The sequence below is a fragment of the Mesoplodon densirostris genome, chromosome 3, assembly GCF_025265405.1.
Source record: "Mesoplodon densirostris isolate mMesDen1 chromosome 3, mMesDen1 primary haplotype, whole genome shotgun sequence".
Lineage (NCBI taxonomy): Eukaryota > Metazoa > Chordata > Mammalia > Artiodactyla > Ziphiidae > Mesoplodon > Mesoplodon densirostris.
This window is the reverse complement of record NC_082663.1, coordinates 150,718,418-150,733,780: the sequence shown is the minus strand read 5'-3', so window position 1 is coordinate 150,733,780 and position 15,363 is coordinate 150,718,418.

Sequence of the window (15,363 nt, the reverse complement as noted above, 5' to 3'; positions counted from 1 at the left end):
CTCGGCCCCTGGGCCGGCGGTCCGCCTCGGCCGCCTGCGAGCACCGGTCCCGTTCAGCCGCTGGTCCCTCCCGGCCACCCTCCACCCGCGCCGCCACAACCACCGCCGCCGCCGCCGCCGCCAACCGCAGCCGCCGCGACCGAGCGACAGCGCCTCACAACCTAACCAGCGCGCGGACAGCGCCGACGGGCGGGCGGCGCGGCCAATGGGAGTGGGCGGCGGCCCACGCGCCCGCCGCGGGGGCGGGACTAGCGGTCGGGCTGGGCGGGGCGTCGCGCGGGCGGGGCGGGGAGGGGCGAGGCGGGCGCGCCCGCGGGTTTGGTTGCGCCGACGTGGGAAGGGGGACGCGCAGCCGGGAGCCGGGCGGGGCCGCCCGGGATTGTGGGAATGTGGAGGACTCGTCAGGCTGGCTCGGCTGAGCTCGGCTCCGCTCGGCCCCGCTCGGCTCCGCTCGGCCCCGCTCGGCCCTGCTCGGCCCCGCTCGGCCCGGCGGCTCTCTGGGCCCCGGAGCGAGAAGCTCGGACCCGCAGTTGCGGTCACGAGGCTGAGCGACCCCAGGCCCAACGGGAGGCACTGGGGTACCAGCCCTCACGGCCTCCTGGGGCGCCCTGGAATTACCTGACCGGAAACGAACCTTCCTCTCCTCCGTTCTTGGACAAACGTTAATGGAACGCCTTCTGTATACCAGGCCTGGGCTTAGCATTAATGCAGAGCCTGCTATATGCCACGTATGGGACGAGCATTAATGGAGTACCTGCTGTATATCAGGCATGGACTAGCCATTAATGTAGTGCGTGCAGTATACCGGGCATGGACCAGCTTTTAATGTAGTGCCTACTGTGTAACCAAGCATTAATGCAGTACTTGGTATATACTGGGCAGGAAACATACATTAGTGGAATGCCTACTGTAAACTGGGCATGGACCAGGCATTAATGCAGTGCCTGCTATAATTCCAGGCAGGGAACAAGCATTAATGAAGCACCTACTATAAACCAAGTACTGCTGGGTTGATATGGGAGCATAGCCACACCCATTCATTTAAGGAGCTTGGCTACTTTCACCCTGCACCGGCAGACCTGCATAGTTGCAACAGCCCTAAAATATTTACCATCTGGCCTCTTCCAAAAGGAGACCTAGGAGGAGACCTAAACACAGGAAGCGCCATGCGTTTTGAATGATGGAAAAAGAAAAAAGCCTGAAATGGAGACCCATTTCACAGATGAGGAAACTGAGGTGCCCTTATGCACAGTTCGCTGATGATGGCACTCCTCCCAGCCATGACCTGGCCACAACACCCACCCCCTCTCCACCTGGCCCTGCCCAGTTCCCATCACAAACCTTCCAAGCTGCACCTTGACACGCTGTGCTCACCTGTCTTGAGATAAGGGGAGAAGGGAGGGTCAAAGTCTCCATTTATTAGTTGATTGGGACTGAGGAAAGTTTGGTTTCTTGAGACACTCATCTTGGGGGCTTCCATCCCCACCCCAACTGGACACGCAGCCGGAGCAGGGGCTGCTGGGGTCCCCCCACCAATAGAGGAAAGCTCCACTTGAACAAAGAACCCACAACCAGGGAACCTGAACAAAAACATTGGTCTTGGCTCCAATGTTCCCTCCTCCAGGGGAGGTGGTCAGGCCAGGTGTTCCCTGAGCACCCCTTCTGATGACACCTACACTCCACCCCGGCACCACCCTGCTGGACTTCCCCAGGCCCTTTTCATGGGCTGAAATCATCTGCTTTCTTCCCTTACTGTCCTGTTCCCTCCCCACCATATTGTAGGGTATCTATGTCCTGATCACTGCTGCATCTAGACCCCAGCCTGGTACACAGTGAGTGCTCAGACACGCTGGCACCTGGGACCTGGGACCCTTTGCTGCAGTGCTTGCACCTGGAAAAACGTCTCCTCGGGCAACAAAATACAAAGAAACCATAAAGGGACTAAAAATAACTGTGTGCATGCGCAGTTGGGGCAAATTATGGACAACAAGATACAAAAAGACCGAAAAACGCACGGGCTTCTCATTGCGGTGGCTTCTCTTGTTGCGGAGCACGGGCTCTAAGCGCTTGGGCTTCAGTAGTTGCAGTGCACGGGCTCAGTAGTTGTGGCTTGCGGGCTCTAGAGAGCAGGCTCGGTAGTTGTGGCGCACGGGCTTAGTTGCTCTGCGGCATGTGGGGTCTTCCCGGACCAGGGCTCGAACCTGTGTCCCCTGCATTGGCAGGTGGGTTCTTAACCACTGGACCACCAGGGAAGTCCCAACTGTCACTTAAGAAGACCCGGAAGCAAAAGCAGGGTGTCAGGAGCAAATGCAGGATACTGTGCATGCCCGCTGCACACTATACCACCAAAGGGGTGGGCACACCACCTAAGTCACCTCTCTGGCCCAACGGCTGGACACACCCCTACCCTCACCTCATATAAGGAACCAGCTCGTTCCCCCATGTCCCACCAAGGGAGTGAACAAGCAAGGGAACCTGATGCTTGTTCTCACTCCCACCTGCTGCAGCAGGGGCCCTGAGTTTCTTGTCTGGCCTCATCAATTTCTATTCATTAAGGAAGCCAAGGACGCTGGTCAGTAACAAATAAGTATTGAAGGGAAGAATGGATGAGCTCTTTGTTGTTTGTTTTCCATCTCACCCAACAGACTGTGAACTTCAGGAGGGCAGTGACTGCGTGTGTCTCAGTCACCCTGGGGTCCGCAACGTCCAGCACAGAGCCTCAGGCCTCTTCCCTTCTCCAGCAAAACGGTGCACCAGTGCCGGCCTGGATAGTGATGAGTGGAATCGCCCACCCACATGTGTGAGTGCCACGTGCTCCGGGATTGCCCATCTTGCTCTTTGCAGTGTCCCCACAGCCTAAAATAGCCCCTGACATACAGTAGGTGCTTGATACATGTTTGTGAAACCAATGAAGGAACACAGCTCTCCTGGGTGCGTCTTCTCTCGCTCTGGAGGAAAAAAATAATTGCGCTTTCTTCCTTTCTCTGCACCTATTCCTTGCCACCTCTGGCCTCCTCCTCACTCGGGACTTAAACCTCAGGATGGAACCTTCCTTTTGCTGCTTACTCTGGTGTAGACTGTCGGCGGGTGACTTAACTTCTCTGGGCCAGTTTCCTTGTATGCAAAGTGGGCAGACTATTTGTTGTTTTTCAGAGAGCTTGTTGTCAGTAGCCAAGTGGAAGGTTCTTGTCACGTACACAGTAGAAGCTTAATGTTTGCTGAAATATTCAAATACTAGGGAACTGTAGGATGGCCCCCCAGTGAGCCCCGCTTCCTGGTATTCATGGTCTTGTGTAATTCTCTGCCTTGCCTAGGATGTGTGTTGAATTTAGTGATTCACTTCTAACAGAATACAGAGGAATAGACTTCAGACATTTGGTTACAAAATGCCTTTTACTTCCATCGCGGGCTCTCCCTCACTCGCTCTTACAGCAAACTCTTTACCCACGTCTAGACCATCCTATTCTGCTGGAGAAGCACATGTGCGGGAGAACTGAGGCCTCCTGCCAACAGCCGCAGGAGGGAACTGGTTTGGAAGCGGCTCCTCCAGCCCCACTGCATAGCTTGATTGCAAGCTCATGAGAGACCCCGAGTCAGAACCATCCAGCTACACCACTCTCAAATTTCTGACCCTCCCAAACTGTGTGAGACCATGAATGTTTATTGTTTTAAGGCAGCAAGTTTGGGGGTGTTTCGTTATGTAGAAATTAACAACAACACATGTACCCAAGAGAAACAAAAGCACAGGTGTACATAAGACCCATACACATAGGACTTCCCTGGTTGTCCAGTGGTTAGGACTCCGCGCTTCCACTGCAGGGGGCTCTGGTTTGATCCCTGGTCGGGGAACTAAGATCCCACGTGCCGTGTGGTGCGGCCAAAACAAACAAACAAACCAGCAAAAAAGACCTGTACACACATGGTGTAGCAGCTTTATTGATAACATCTCCAAACTGGAAACAACCCAAATGTCCACCAACAAACTGAGTGGATAAACAAAATGGGGTCCATCCATTCTCTGGAATATGATTCAGCCATAAAAAAAGAAAAACACACAACATGAATGAATCTCAAATGCCTTATGCTGAGTGAAAGGCACTAGACACAAAAGAGGATGTACTGTATGATTCCATTTATATAAAATTCTGGAAAACACCCACTATGGAAACCTATAGTGACTGAAAATAGATTGCTGGTTGCCTGGGGCTGTAGGGGCGGGGCGGGGAGGGGCCCAAGGAAACTTTCTGGGGTGACGGAAACATTGCGGAATCTTGTTCACTATCTTGATTGTGCCCGTGATTTGGGTAGACATATGAAAAACTCATCAAAATGTACATTTTAAACACGTGCAGTTCGTGGCATGTCAATTACACCTTCATAAAGCTGTCAAAATAAGAAGTGTCCAAGGAGGTGGTACTTGTAAAGTATATAGTAGGTGCTTAATAAGTGCTTAAATGTTTCAGAGGACACTGAAATGGAGCAGAATCCACAGGGGGTGGCTTGTCATTCTCAGCCATTCACTAAGTGCTCTCCTTGTGTCGAAGGTGGGTGGGGACCAGGTAGGTAAGATGAGGAACGGAGGCCCACGGAGAGATGGTGAACTGGTCCCAGGGCCCAGCTGGTGGCTAATTACTGACCTTGGCTTCTCCACCCAGAGGCCCAGAGAGACAAAGTCCACGGCTGCACTCCTTCATGGTTGGAAGGCCCCGGCCTCCTGTCCCCATGGCCTCCTCCCCTCCTCCATCCTTGGATATTGGCCTCCCATGCCCTGAAGGATTCTATTTTATGAGCGGGTCCGGGAACCAGGGAACAAGACCATTTCCTGGCACAGAGCTGAGAACGTGAGCAAAAGTGAGTGGGGCCCAGGCTGGGGGCACGCAAGGTGGAGGGGCACCTGAGGCCAGAGCACCAGCCCCGGAACCCCGGAATCGGGGGCAGATTCCACTGTGTTCAAGTCCCTGTCCTTCTCCAGGCGTCAGAGCTGAAAATAGGGCGATCATCACCCATGTCACGTGGACACTCAGTGTCGGAGGAACCAGAAAGGGGTCACATCCTTAACCCAACTTAACGCCCCAGCCTGCAATCCCAGAGGGTATTTATTTGTTTTCTTCTCTTTTAAATTTTTCTTTTTTGGCTGCACTGTGCTGCATGGGAGATCTTAGTTCCCCAACCAGGGATTGAACCTGAGCCCCCTGCAGTGGAAGCGCAGAGTCTTAACCACTGGACAGCAAAGGAAATCCCTCCTTTAAATTTTCAAAGACAGGGACTTCCCTGGTGGTCCTGTGGCTAAGATTCCGCTCTCCCAATGCCTCCCAATGCAGGGGGCCTGGGTTCAATCCCTTCCCTAGGGAAGTAGATCCCACATGCCACAACTAAGACCTGACACAGCCAACTAAATATTAAAAAAAAAAATTTCAAAGACAGTGATCAGGATGAGGGGTCTGGGTCTGTCTGGATGACAGTTTTGTAGACCTGAAGACACACAATGAATGTTTACTGCACAACTCCATAAATATTAGCTTTTATTCTTTACCAAAAAACACATACAGGTGACCAATAAAATAAGCACATTAGGAAAAAGCCTAGGAAAACCTCAGTGAGATGCCACCCACCAGAATGGCTAAGACCATACTAAGTGCTGACGAGAAGCAGGGCAACTGGGACCCTCATCCACTACAGCTGGTGGGAATGCAAAATGGGCAACCTCTGCGTAAAATAGTGTGGCGGGTTCTCAGAGTTTTTAAAATCATACACCTGCCACAGGATCTAGCCATTCCATTCCTAAGTATTTACTCAACAGAAATGAAAACATACATCCATACAAAGATTTGCACACGGATGCTCACAGCAGTCTCATTTTAAGCTAGTAGGTCAGAATCAGACTGTCTGGTCCTCATCCCATACACACTGCCCTGCAGGCTGTGTGACTTTCAGAAAGTGGCCATCCCTCTCTGAGCTTCCGTTTCTTCATCTGTTAAAATGGGGGTGATGATGAGAATTTCCAGGCACCACTAAGCACATGAAAATATGCTCTGCACATAATAGGCACCCAACAGTTGGTTTGTGTGAATTAAAAAAAAAAACAGATGTTCAATATCATTAGTCATCAGGAAAATGCAAATCAAAACCCACAGTGAGATACTATTTTACATCCATCATGATGGCTATCATAAAAAAGACATAATAACAAGTGTGGGCTAGGATGTGGAGAAACTGGAACCCTCATGCATGGCTGGTAGGAATGTAAAATGGTGTAGCCGCAGTGGAAAACAATTTAGCAGTTCCTCAAAAAGGTAAACACAGAGTTACCATTTCACTAGCAATTCCACTCCTAGAGACCTATCCAAAAGAATTGAAAACAGGTGTTCAAACAAAATCTCTTTTTTAATAAATAAATAAATAAATTTATTTTTGGCTGCGTTGGGTCTTTGTTGCTGCGCGCGGGCTTTCTCTAGTTGCGGCGAGGGGGGGCTACTCTTCGTTGTGGTGCGTGGGCTTCTCATTGCGGTGGCTTCTCTTGTTGTGGAGCACGGGTTCTAGGCATGCGGGCTTCAGTAGTTGTGGCACCCGGGCTTAGCTGCTCCAAGGCATGTGGGATCTTCCTGGATCTGGGCTCAGACCTGTGTCGCCTGCTCAAACCTGTGTCCCCTGCGTTGGCAGGCAGATACTTAACCACTGCGCCACCAGGGAAGTCCCTCGAACAAAATCTTGTATGTGACTATTCACAACAATATTATTCACAATTGCCCCCCAAAAAACGCAAACAACCCAAATGTCCATCAACAGATGAACAGATACACAAAATGTAGTCCATCTACACACTGGAATATTATTTGGCCATGAAAAGGGGTGAAGCACTGACACTCACTACAACGTGGACGGACCCTGAGAACACGATGCTCAGTGAGAGAAGACAGACACAGAAGGACACACAGTGCGTGATTCCATTGATGGGAAACATCCAGAACAGGCAAATCCACAGACACAGAGAATGGATTCATGGTTACCAGGGGCCGGGGAGGGGGTGGGGGTGACTGCTCATGGGGATGGAGTTTCTTTTGGGGGTGATGGAATGCTCTGGAATTAGATGGTGGTGGCAGCACAATATACTAAAAACCATGGAATTGTACACCTTAAAATGGTAAATTTATGATTTGTGAACTATATCTCAAAAAATGTGTCAATGATAAAAAAAAACAATAACAATTCCCACATGGCCTGGCACACAGAAGGCATTCAATAAACATTCAGGATTATCATTATAATAGGCTCAATGGACACAATAGAACCAGTTTTTTAATCAACATTTATTGAGCACCTACTGTGTGTCATGGTTCTGGGCATGGGGATACAGCAATGAAAACGCAGACACAAATTCCTGCCCTCATGGAGCCAATGTTCTAGGTAAGGGTAGACAGATAATAAACAAATATAAATAAATAAAATATACTGGGTCTTAGGAGTAAATGCTTAAGAGAAGGGGGAAAAAGCACAGTAGGGGGTTTGGGAAGGGAGTGGAATTTTACGTACCAGGATTAGGGAAGGACCCTCTGCAAAAGTGAGCAAGGCACCCATATATCTACCGGCAGCAGGGACAATGTATGCAAAGGACCTGGGGCAGGACCTGTGCCTGGCATTTTGAAGGGATAGGGAGTAGGCCCGTGTGGCTGGAACAGATTGAGCGAAGGGAAGAGAGGGAAGAGGAGGGAGGAGGAGAGGGCAAGGAGGGGACGGGGCAAGTCGTGCAGGACCTCGAGGGCCGCGGGGAGGACTTGGGCTTTTACCCCAGGGAGGTGGGAGCCCAGGAGAGCAGCAAGCAGGGGCGGGGCGGGGCCTGACTCGGGTGCTCACGCGCGCCCTCTGGTGGCTGCTTCTGGGAGGACAGACTGTAGGGGTCGAGGATGGGAGTCTGGGGTTCAAGATGTGGGTGACTGTGCTGGCCCCGGGTAAGCGATGATGAGGGATGGACCCAGATGGAGGTGGAGCTGAAGTGCTGTCTAGTGTCCTAAGCGCAGGAGGGCTGTGACGTGCTCACGGAGAAAGTACGTGTGTAAGATGAGCTTCGTTCAGACGTGAGTTACAGCCCTGCGGGCTGTGAGCTCAGTGTTAACGAATCAACGACTTTTATTAAATAAGGTGTCTTCAAGCAGAAACACATCACACAAGTTTATGTGTTGACCGGTTGACAAAAGTGCCGTGACCAGAGCTCGCAGGAGCCTGACCCTGCGTGTCCCCAGGAGCAGCGGTGCAGTGTTTAGTAATTCAGTGTTTGCAGCAACTTTAGAGCACAGAACTTTTGTAAATAACCAAAAGGGACTCTACATCCACCGTGCCTCACTCTAGATCACAACCCAAAACAATTGTTCAACACGCTTCCCCCACCATATACAGTAAAGTCAAAACTGCCCTTTTGGAATAGGCATTGCTCATCGCGGAGCAATCGGTGCCACAAGGCATGCCTTTAGGAAATGCCCCCGCCCCTCATTTCTTAGAGGGAAACTGAGGCTCAGGGGAGCGGAGCTGGGTCAGAGTCCCGCCCCAGCCAGCCTGTTGGCACAAGAAGCTTCTGACCTGTGTGGCTGCAAAGGCTTTCGATTCTGAGTTTTATTTGAAACTCTTCTCATCTCGGTTCCCTTATTGCCCCCTTATCTGTGACCAGCAAAAAAAGTCGTCAAGGCTCCCGGGCAGGCAGGGCCGAGAGCAGATAACAGCGGACACGTGGGCAGTGTGAGCCGACAGCCTGCCTTGTACCCCCAGGAGAGAGGAATAGCTAACAATTTCTGAGTGTTATCTTCCTGCCAGGCTCCATTCTCAACAGTTATGTGTCTGACCACATTTACGCAGGAAGGGGGTATGATTCTCTGATTTTCCCTCTTAAGATAAAGGCTAGAAGCCATCCCAGGACGGTGGGCACAGCCAGTGGCACAGAGCAAACCAGGTCTGGACTAACCAGGTTTGTTTTGTTTTGTTTTGTTTTGGAGGTGAGCCATGGCTTGTGGGATCTTAGTTTCCCGACCAGGGATCGAACCCGAGCCCCTCAGCAGTGAAAGCTCTGAGTCCTAACCACTGGACCACCAGGGAATTCCCAACCAGGTTTAGCAAATAAAAACACAGGATGTGCAGACAAGTGGCAATTTCAGATAAGCAACAAATAAGGTTTTACTATAAGAAGGTCCTATGCACATTGAACTGGGAATCCAGTAGTTTCTGGGAGCCCTAAGCTCAGGCAATGTCTTTGCTCTTCTCCCATCCCCGGCAATCCCAGCCCTGACTACGTGGGATGGTACTGTCTGTATTCAGCTCTGTTTTCCGCACCCAACCAGCCTTGGGTTTTGTTTTGTTTTGTTTTACATTTTTTACTTAATTTTTCTTAGTTGTGGTAAAATAAACATAATGTAAAACTCACCCGCAATCATTTTTAAGTGCACAGCTTGCTGGCATTAAGCACATTCACATTGTTGGGCAACCATCCCCACCATCATCTCCAGAACTTTCCCATCTCCCCAAATTGAAACTCTGTCCCCATGAAACACTGACTCCCCAGCCCCTCCCCCAGCCCCCTGGCCCCCACCATCTACTTCCTGTCTCTGTGGATGTGACTCCTCAGGGGACCTCCTGTGAGTGGAATCAGAGAGTATTTGTCCTTCTGTGTCTGGATTCTCTCACTGAGCACCATGTCCTCAAGGATCATCCATGTTGTAGCGAGTGTCAGAATTTCCTTCCTTTCTAAGTCTGCATAATATTCCAGTGTGTGGATGGACCACGTTGTGTTTATCCATCATTTGTCAATGGACACTTAGGTTGTTTACACCTTTTGGTTATTGTGAATCATGCTGCTATGAACACAAGTGTACAAATATCTGTTTGAGTCCCTGCTTTCAATTATCCTGGGCATGCACCTAGGAGTGGAATTGCTGGGTCATGTGGTGATTCTATGTTTGAACTTTTTTTTTTTTTTTTTTTTGCGGTACGCGGGCCTCTCACTGCTGCGGCCCCTCCCGTTGCGGAGCACAGGCTCTGGACGCGCAGGCCCAGCGGCCATGGCTCACGGGCCCAGCCGCTCCGCGGCACGCGGAATCCTCCCGGAGCGGGGCATGAACCCGTGTCCCCTGCATCGGCAGGCGGACTCTCAACCACTGCGCCACCAGGGAAGCCCTATGTCTGACCTTTTGAGGAACTGCCAGACTGTTTTCCACAGGGGCTGCACCATTTTCCATTCCCACCATCCGAGCATGATGGTTCTGATTTCTCCCCATCCTCGCCAACACTGGTTACTTTCTAGGTTTTCTGTTTGTTTGTTTTTTGTTTTTTTTCATAGATGTCCTAATGAGTGTGAAGTGGTATCTCCCTGTGGTTTTGATTGGCATTTCCCTGATGACAAATAATGTCAAACATCTTTTCAAGCGCTTCTTGGCCATTTGTGTATCTTCTTTGTAGAAAAGTCTACTCAAGTCCTTTGCCCATGTCTTCATCGGATTAGTTTGACCTGCTCTTGAACTTCATATATGTGCAGCCGGGCCACTAGCTCTCCATGCCTAGCTTCCATCCACGTTGTGTCTGCAAAACATGTCAAGGTCATGACAGTAGCCATTGACCATTTTCCATGCTGTGACCCCAGCATAAAGCTATCTTGCTTGAGGTCAACAGGCTTCAGGGTTAGGGTTTCTGGTTTGGGTCCTTCCCAGCCTGGACTCTGAGTCATTGGTTTTGGCCATCTGCAGGTCGAGAAATCAATTTAGTGGGTCATGACCCACATTTTTATTTTCAGCGATACAGAAGAGGAAATACAATGCTTCATGCTGGGCAACAGCAACTGTTATCTTGGGCAACTTTTATTGGGATGATGTCTGAATTTAAATGTGTGTCCTGAGCATGTGTGTATAAATTTTTTAATTAATTAATTAATTTAGTTTTACTGGGTGAAGATGTCATAGTCAAAAAAGTTTGAAACCCCCCTCCCCCTTTATAGACTGAGTCTTTTTTGTGTGTGTGTGAGTCTTTTTTTTTTAATGTCCTTTTCTTACTTTTTTTTTTTTTTTTGGTCACACCACACAGCTTGCAGTATGTTCCCGCACCAGGATTGAACCTGGGCCACGGCAGTGAAAGCCCAGAATCCTAACCACTATGCCACCAGGGAACTCCTTAGACTGCATCTTATTTCATAATTTAAATATTGATGTGTGTGCTGAGTTGATTCACTGGAATGGTGATTCCCAACTGGGGGTAATGTTGCCCCACCAAGAGACGGCCAGCAAGTTGGTGACATTTCTGCTTGTCATGACTTGGGGGGGGGGGGTGATTCTGCCCCCAGGGGACACCGGGAGATGTCAGGGGACTTCTATGGTTGTCACACTGTGGGGGGCTTTCGGCATCAACTGGATAGGGGCTGCTCAACACCCCACAGTGCCCAGGCCGGCCCCGCACAGAGGATGACCTGCACCAGTGTCCAAGCGCAGAGGGGGTTAACTGGACCCGACTGTCTGGTGTGCAGCTCCGTGTCCAGCCCAGAGCCTGGCCCGCGGTGGGCGCTCCCCAAGGATGTGCAAGCGGAGGGGATGAGGGCTCCTTGCTCAGCCTCCCTCCCGGGGTGCAGGTCCTGGGACACGCTGCCCCCATGTGGACGGTCGTGGAACCGCGGCCGCCGCTCCCCTGTGCAGGGAGTGGAGCCAGCGCTGCCAGCCTGGCCTGACCCCGGGGAGGGTCTCGACGGGGCGCTGCCCACCAGCACTTTCCGCCAGGATGGCAGTATTCTAACTCGGTGCTGTCCAACATCCTCGCCGCCTGTGTCCACTGAGCCCCTGAGAGGTTGCCAGGGCAACTGCGGACATGCGTCTTTCATTTCATCTCATTTCCATCAATATCAGTGTAATAATATAACGGTGTGGCTCCCATAGCTCTAGTCCAGGGTACCCTCCTCTGCTCCCCCCGCACTGTGGACATTTGGGCTGAGCTGTGCATTGTAAAATGTGAACAGCAGTCCTGGCTGGGGCAGGGCCAGAGATTTTGCATTCCTCCAAGCTCCCAGAGGAAGCCGGTCTGGGGACAGGTTTGAGATCCATTGCCCTACCCCAGTGTCGCCCCAGCACTGCTGACATGGGGCCGGCTCATCCTCTGGGGGACCGTCGTGGGCTCTGTGGGGTGTGGAGCAGCCTCCCTGGCCCCCACCCACTCGATGCCAGGAGCCCCCCCAGTATGAGAACTACAAATATCCCCAGACATCTCCCAGTGTCCCCTGGGGGCACGGTCACCCAAGTTGAGACCCCCAGGGTTAGGGATTCCACGGACCCCCAGGAGACTGGGTTCCATGACCGTCTGACCTCTGAGGTCCTGGGATGCTGCACACATTTAAATACACAACTGAGAGGGAGGGAGGGGAGGTGACTCAGACACTGGGGACCCCCCTGGTTTACACTGCCTGACCATCGGGGATTTATCCTGGCATGTTATGTGAGCAGGGATCAGACTCAAATTTTCCCAAAATAATTAACACGGGGTCTCCCCCCCATTACATTTGGGGCCAGATCATTCTCTGGGGGTCCATCTTGGGCTCTGTGGGGAGTGGAGCAGCCTCCCTGGCCCCCACCCACTCAATGCCAGGATCCCCCCATTCGTGACAATCACAGATGTCCCCAGACACCACCTGGTGTCCCCTGGGGGCAGAATCACCCCTGGCTGAAAACCACTGCTCTAGAACTTTCGAGACCATGCTCTCCATAGAATACCCTGCTGTGGTGAGCAATAATGGGCACCTTCACTGTCCAGTGTGATGGTCACCAGTCCCAGTGACTAATGAGCCCCTGAGATGTGGCCTGTGCAGCCTAGGAACTCAATTTTTAAATTTCCTTTCATTCAGCTAATTTACATTTAATGCAAATAGGCAGGGGAGCTCTGCAGTAACCCAGGTGGACAACCCAACTGGTAGAGAAAGCAGCCACTCATCTGCTCATCCCTGGACAGGAGGGGTCCCGGTGTGTGTGTGTGTGTCCGTGGGCACTGTATGTCTCCACGTTGGTGGATGTATTTGAATTTATGAACTTTAAAAAAAATTATTGTATATCAAGCTTTCATTGGCACCAGACCCTGTTCTGAGCACTTTACTGTCATTGACTCAAGCACTTTACAAAGGTAGGTACTGACGTTATGCTCATTGTATAGAAGAAGAAACTGAGGTTCAGAGAAGACAGCTGCCCATGTGCTCTTTTTAAATTTTTAAAAAATTTTTAATTAAAAAAATTTTTTTAGGGAACTCCCTGGCAGTCCAGTGGTTAGGACTCCACGCTTCCACTGCAGGGGGCACGGCTTCAATCCCTGGTCAGGGAACTACGATCCCGCATGCCGCATGGTGTGGCAAGAAAGAAAGGAAGGAAGGAAGGAAGAGAGAGAGAGAGAGAGAAAGAGAGAGAGAGAAAGAAAGAAAGAAAGAAAGAAAGAAAGAAAGAAAGAAAGAAAGAAAAATAATAATTTTTTTTTACCAAGTGCTCTTACTCTGTGCTAATGCCCAGCTAAGGGACCCTCACATCTCATTTCATTCCATCCTCACAACTTTCTGGAACTGTTAGGACTCCTGTTTGCGATGAGGAGATGGAGGTGCAGACAGAGGATGTGCCTTGGTCCCAGTCACTCAGCAAGTAGAAGGCCGGAGTGAGGATTTGAACTCACCTCTGTCTAGTAACCAGGAGGCTACACTTCCTCCCAGGACTGGCTTGGGGTGGGGCTGGGGATGGGGAAGTTTAGGGACATACAGGCACAGGCAGGACTCAGAACTAGCCAGACTGGAGTTGGAATCTCATCTCTGTCATTCCTGTCTGTGTGACCTTAGGGGTGTGTCTTGCCCTCTCTGAGCCTCTGGGTCTCCTCAGCTATAGCTACTTCCTCCTGGGATTTTTCTGGGGATTAAATCACATAACTCATTGCCTTAGTCTACTTGGGCTGCCATAACATAACACCATAGACTGATTGATTTAAACAACTGAAATTTATTTTCTCACCATTCTGGAGACTGGAAGTCTAAGACCAAGGTGCCAGCAGGGTCAGTGTCTGGTGAGAGCTCTCTCCTTAGGTGGCAGAGAGCCGCCTCTTGCTGTGTCCTCACATAGCAGAGAGATAGTTCTGGCCTCTTCCTCTTCTTATAAGGACACTAATCCCACCATGAGGGCCCCACCCTCATGACCTCATCTAACCCTAACCTCCTCCCAAAGGCCCCACCTCCTAATACTAGCCCACAGAGGATCAGGGCTTCAGCACAAGTTTGTTGTAGGGAAGACACCATTTATTCCATAGCACTCATGCAAAACACTAAAAGTTTTGCCCACATTCAGTAGCATGTTGGGAAATATTTGCTTGTGGTCTTAGGATGGCGATTGAGGTTTAAATCCTGGCTCTTCCTTTCATAGGCTGTGTGTTCCTGAGTTCATTTCTCAAATTCCCTGGGCCTCAGTTTCCTCAGCTGTAAAATGGGAGTGATCATCATGCCCACCTCAAGGGCTCGGAGCAGTGCTGGGGATATGAAAGAGCTTAGTAGACTCTGGCCTCTTACAACGAAGAGGATATTTATTTTGTTGGGGTGGGGAGTAGGTGGAGGGATCTAGGCACCAGGGAGCAACGGGAGAGGTGCAGGTCCTGTGGGGTCTGCACTATGCCCTCCCTTACTACATAGATGGGAAAGCAGAGGCCCAGAGAGGGACAGAGAGTTGTCCAGAGCCACACAGCCCACCAGCTGCAAAGCTGCAGCTAGCACTTGGCCCTTAGGCATCTCAGAGGAGCCAGTGGGGGCCTCTGAAGGGCAGGCCAGGTGGGCAGCCACGCCTCCCTGCTCCCCACAGTCCCCAGATGTCCCCAGAGACACGCCTGCTGGGGGTGGCCTCCTAATCACGCCTCCTAATTACAACACTTAATTACCACGCAGCCCCAGGGAAAGGCTGGGAACACTTTTTTAAAAAAAAATAAATTTATTTATTTATTTATGGCTGCGTTGGGTCTTCATTGCTGCAGGCTTTCTCTAGTTGAGGCGAGTGGGAGCTACTCCTCTCACTGGGTGGCTTCTCTTGTTGCGGAGCACAGGTTCTAGGCACGCAGGCTTCAGTAGTTGTGGCTCACGGGCTCTAGAGCACAGGCTCTGTAGTTGTGGCTCATAGGCTTAGTTGCTCTGCGGCATGTGGGATCTTCCCGGACCAGGGCTCGAACCCGTCTGTTTCCCCTTCATTGGCAGACGGATTCTTAACCACTGCGCCACCAGGGAAGTCCCCTGGGAACACTTTTTAAGGGCCTTTAAACACCCCAACAGTGGCTCCCGGCCCTGCCAACGCCAGGCTCCCAAGGGTGCAGCCAGAAACTCCGGGGAGAAGGAAAAGCATAAAAACAAAA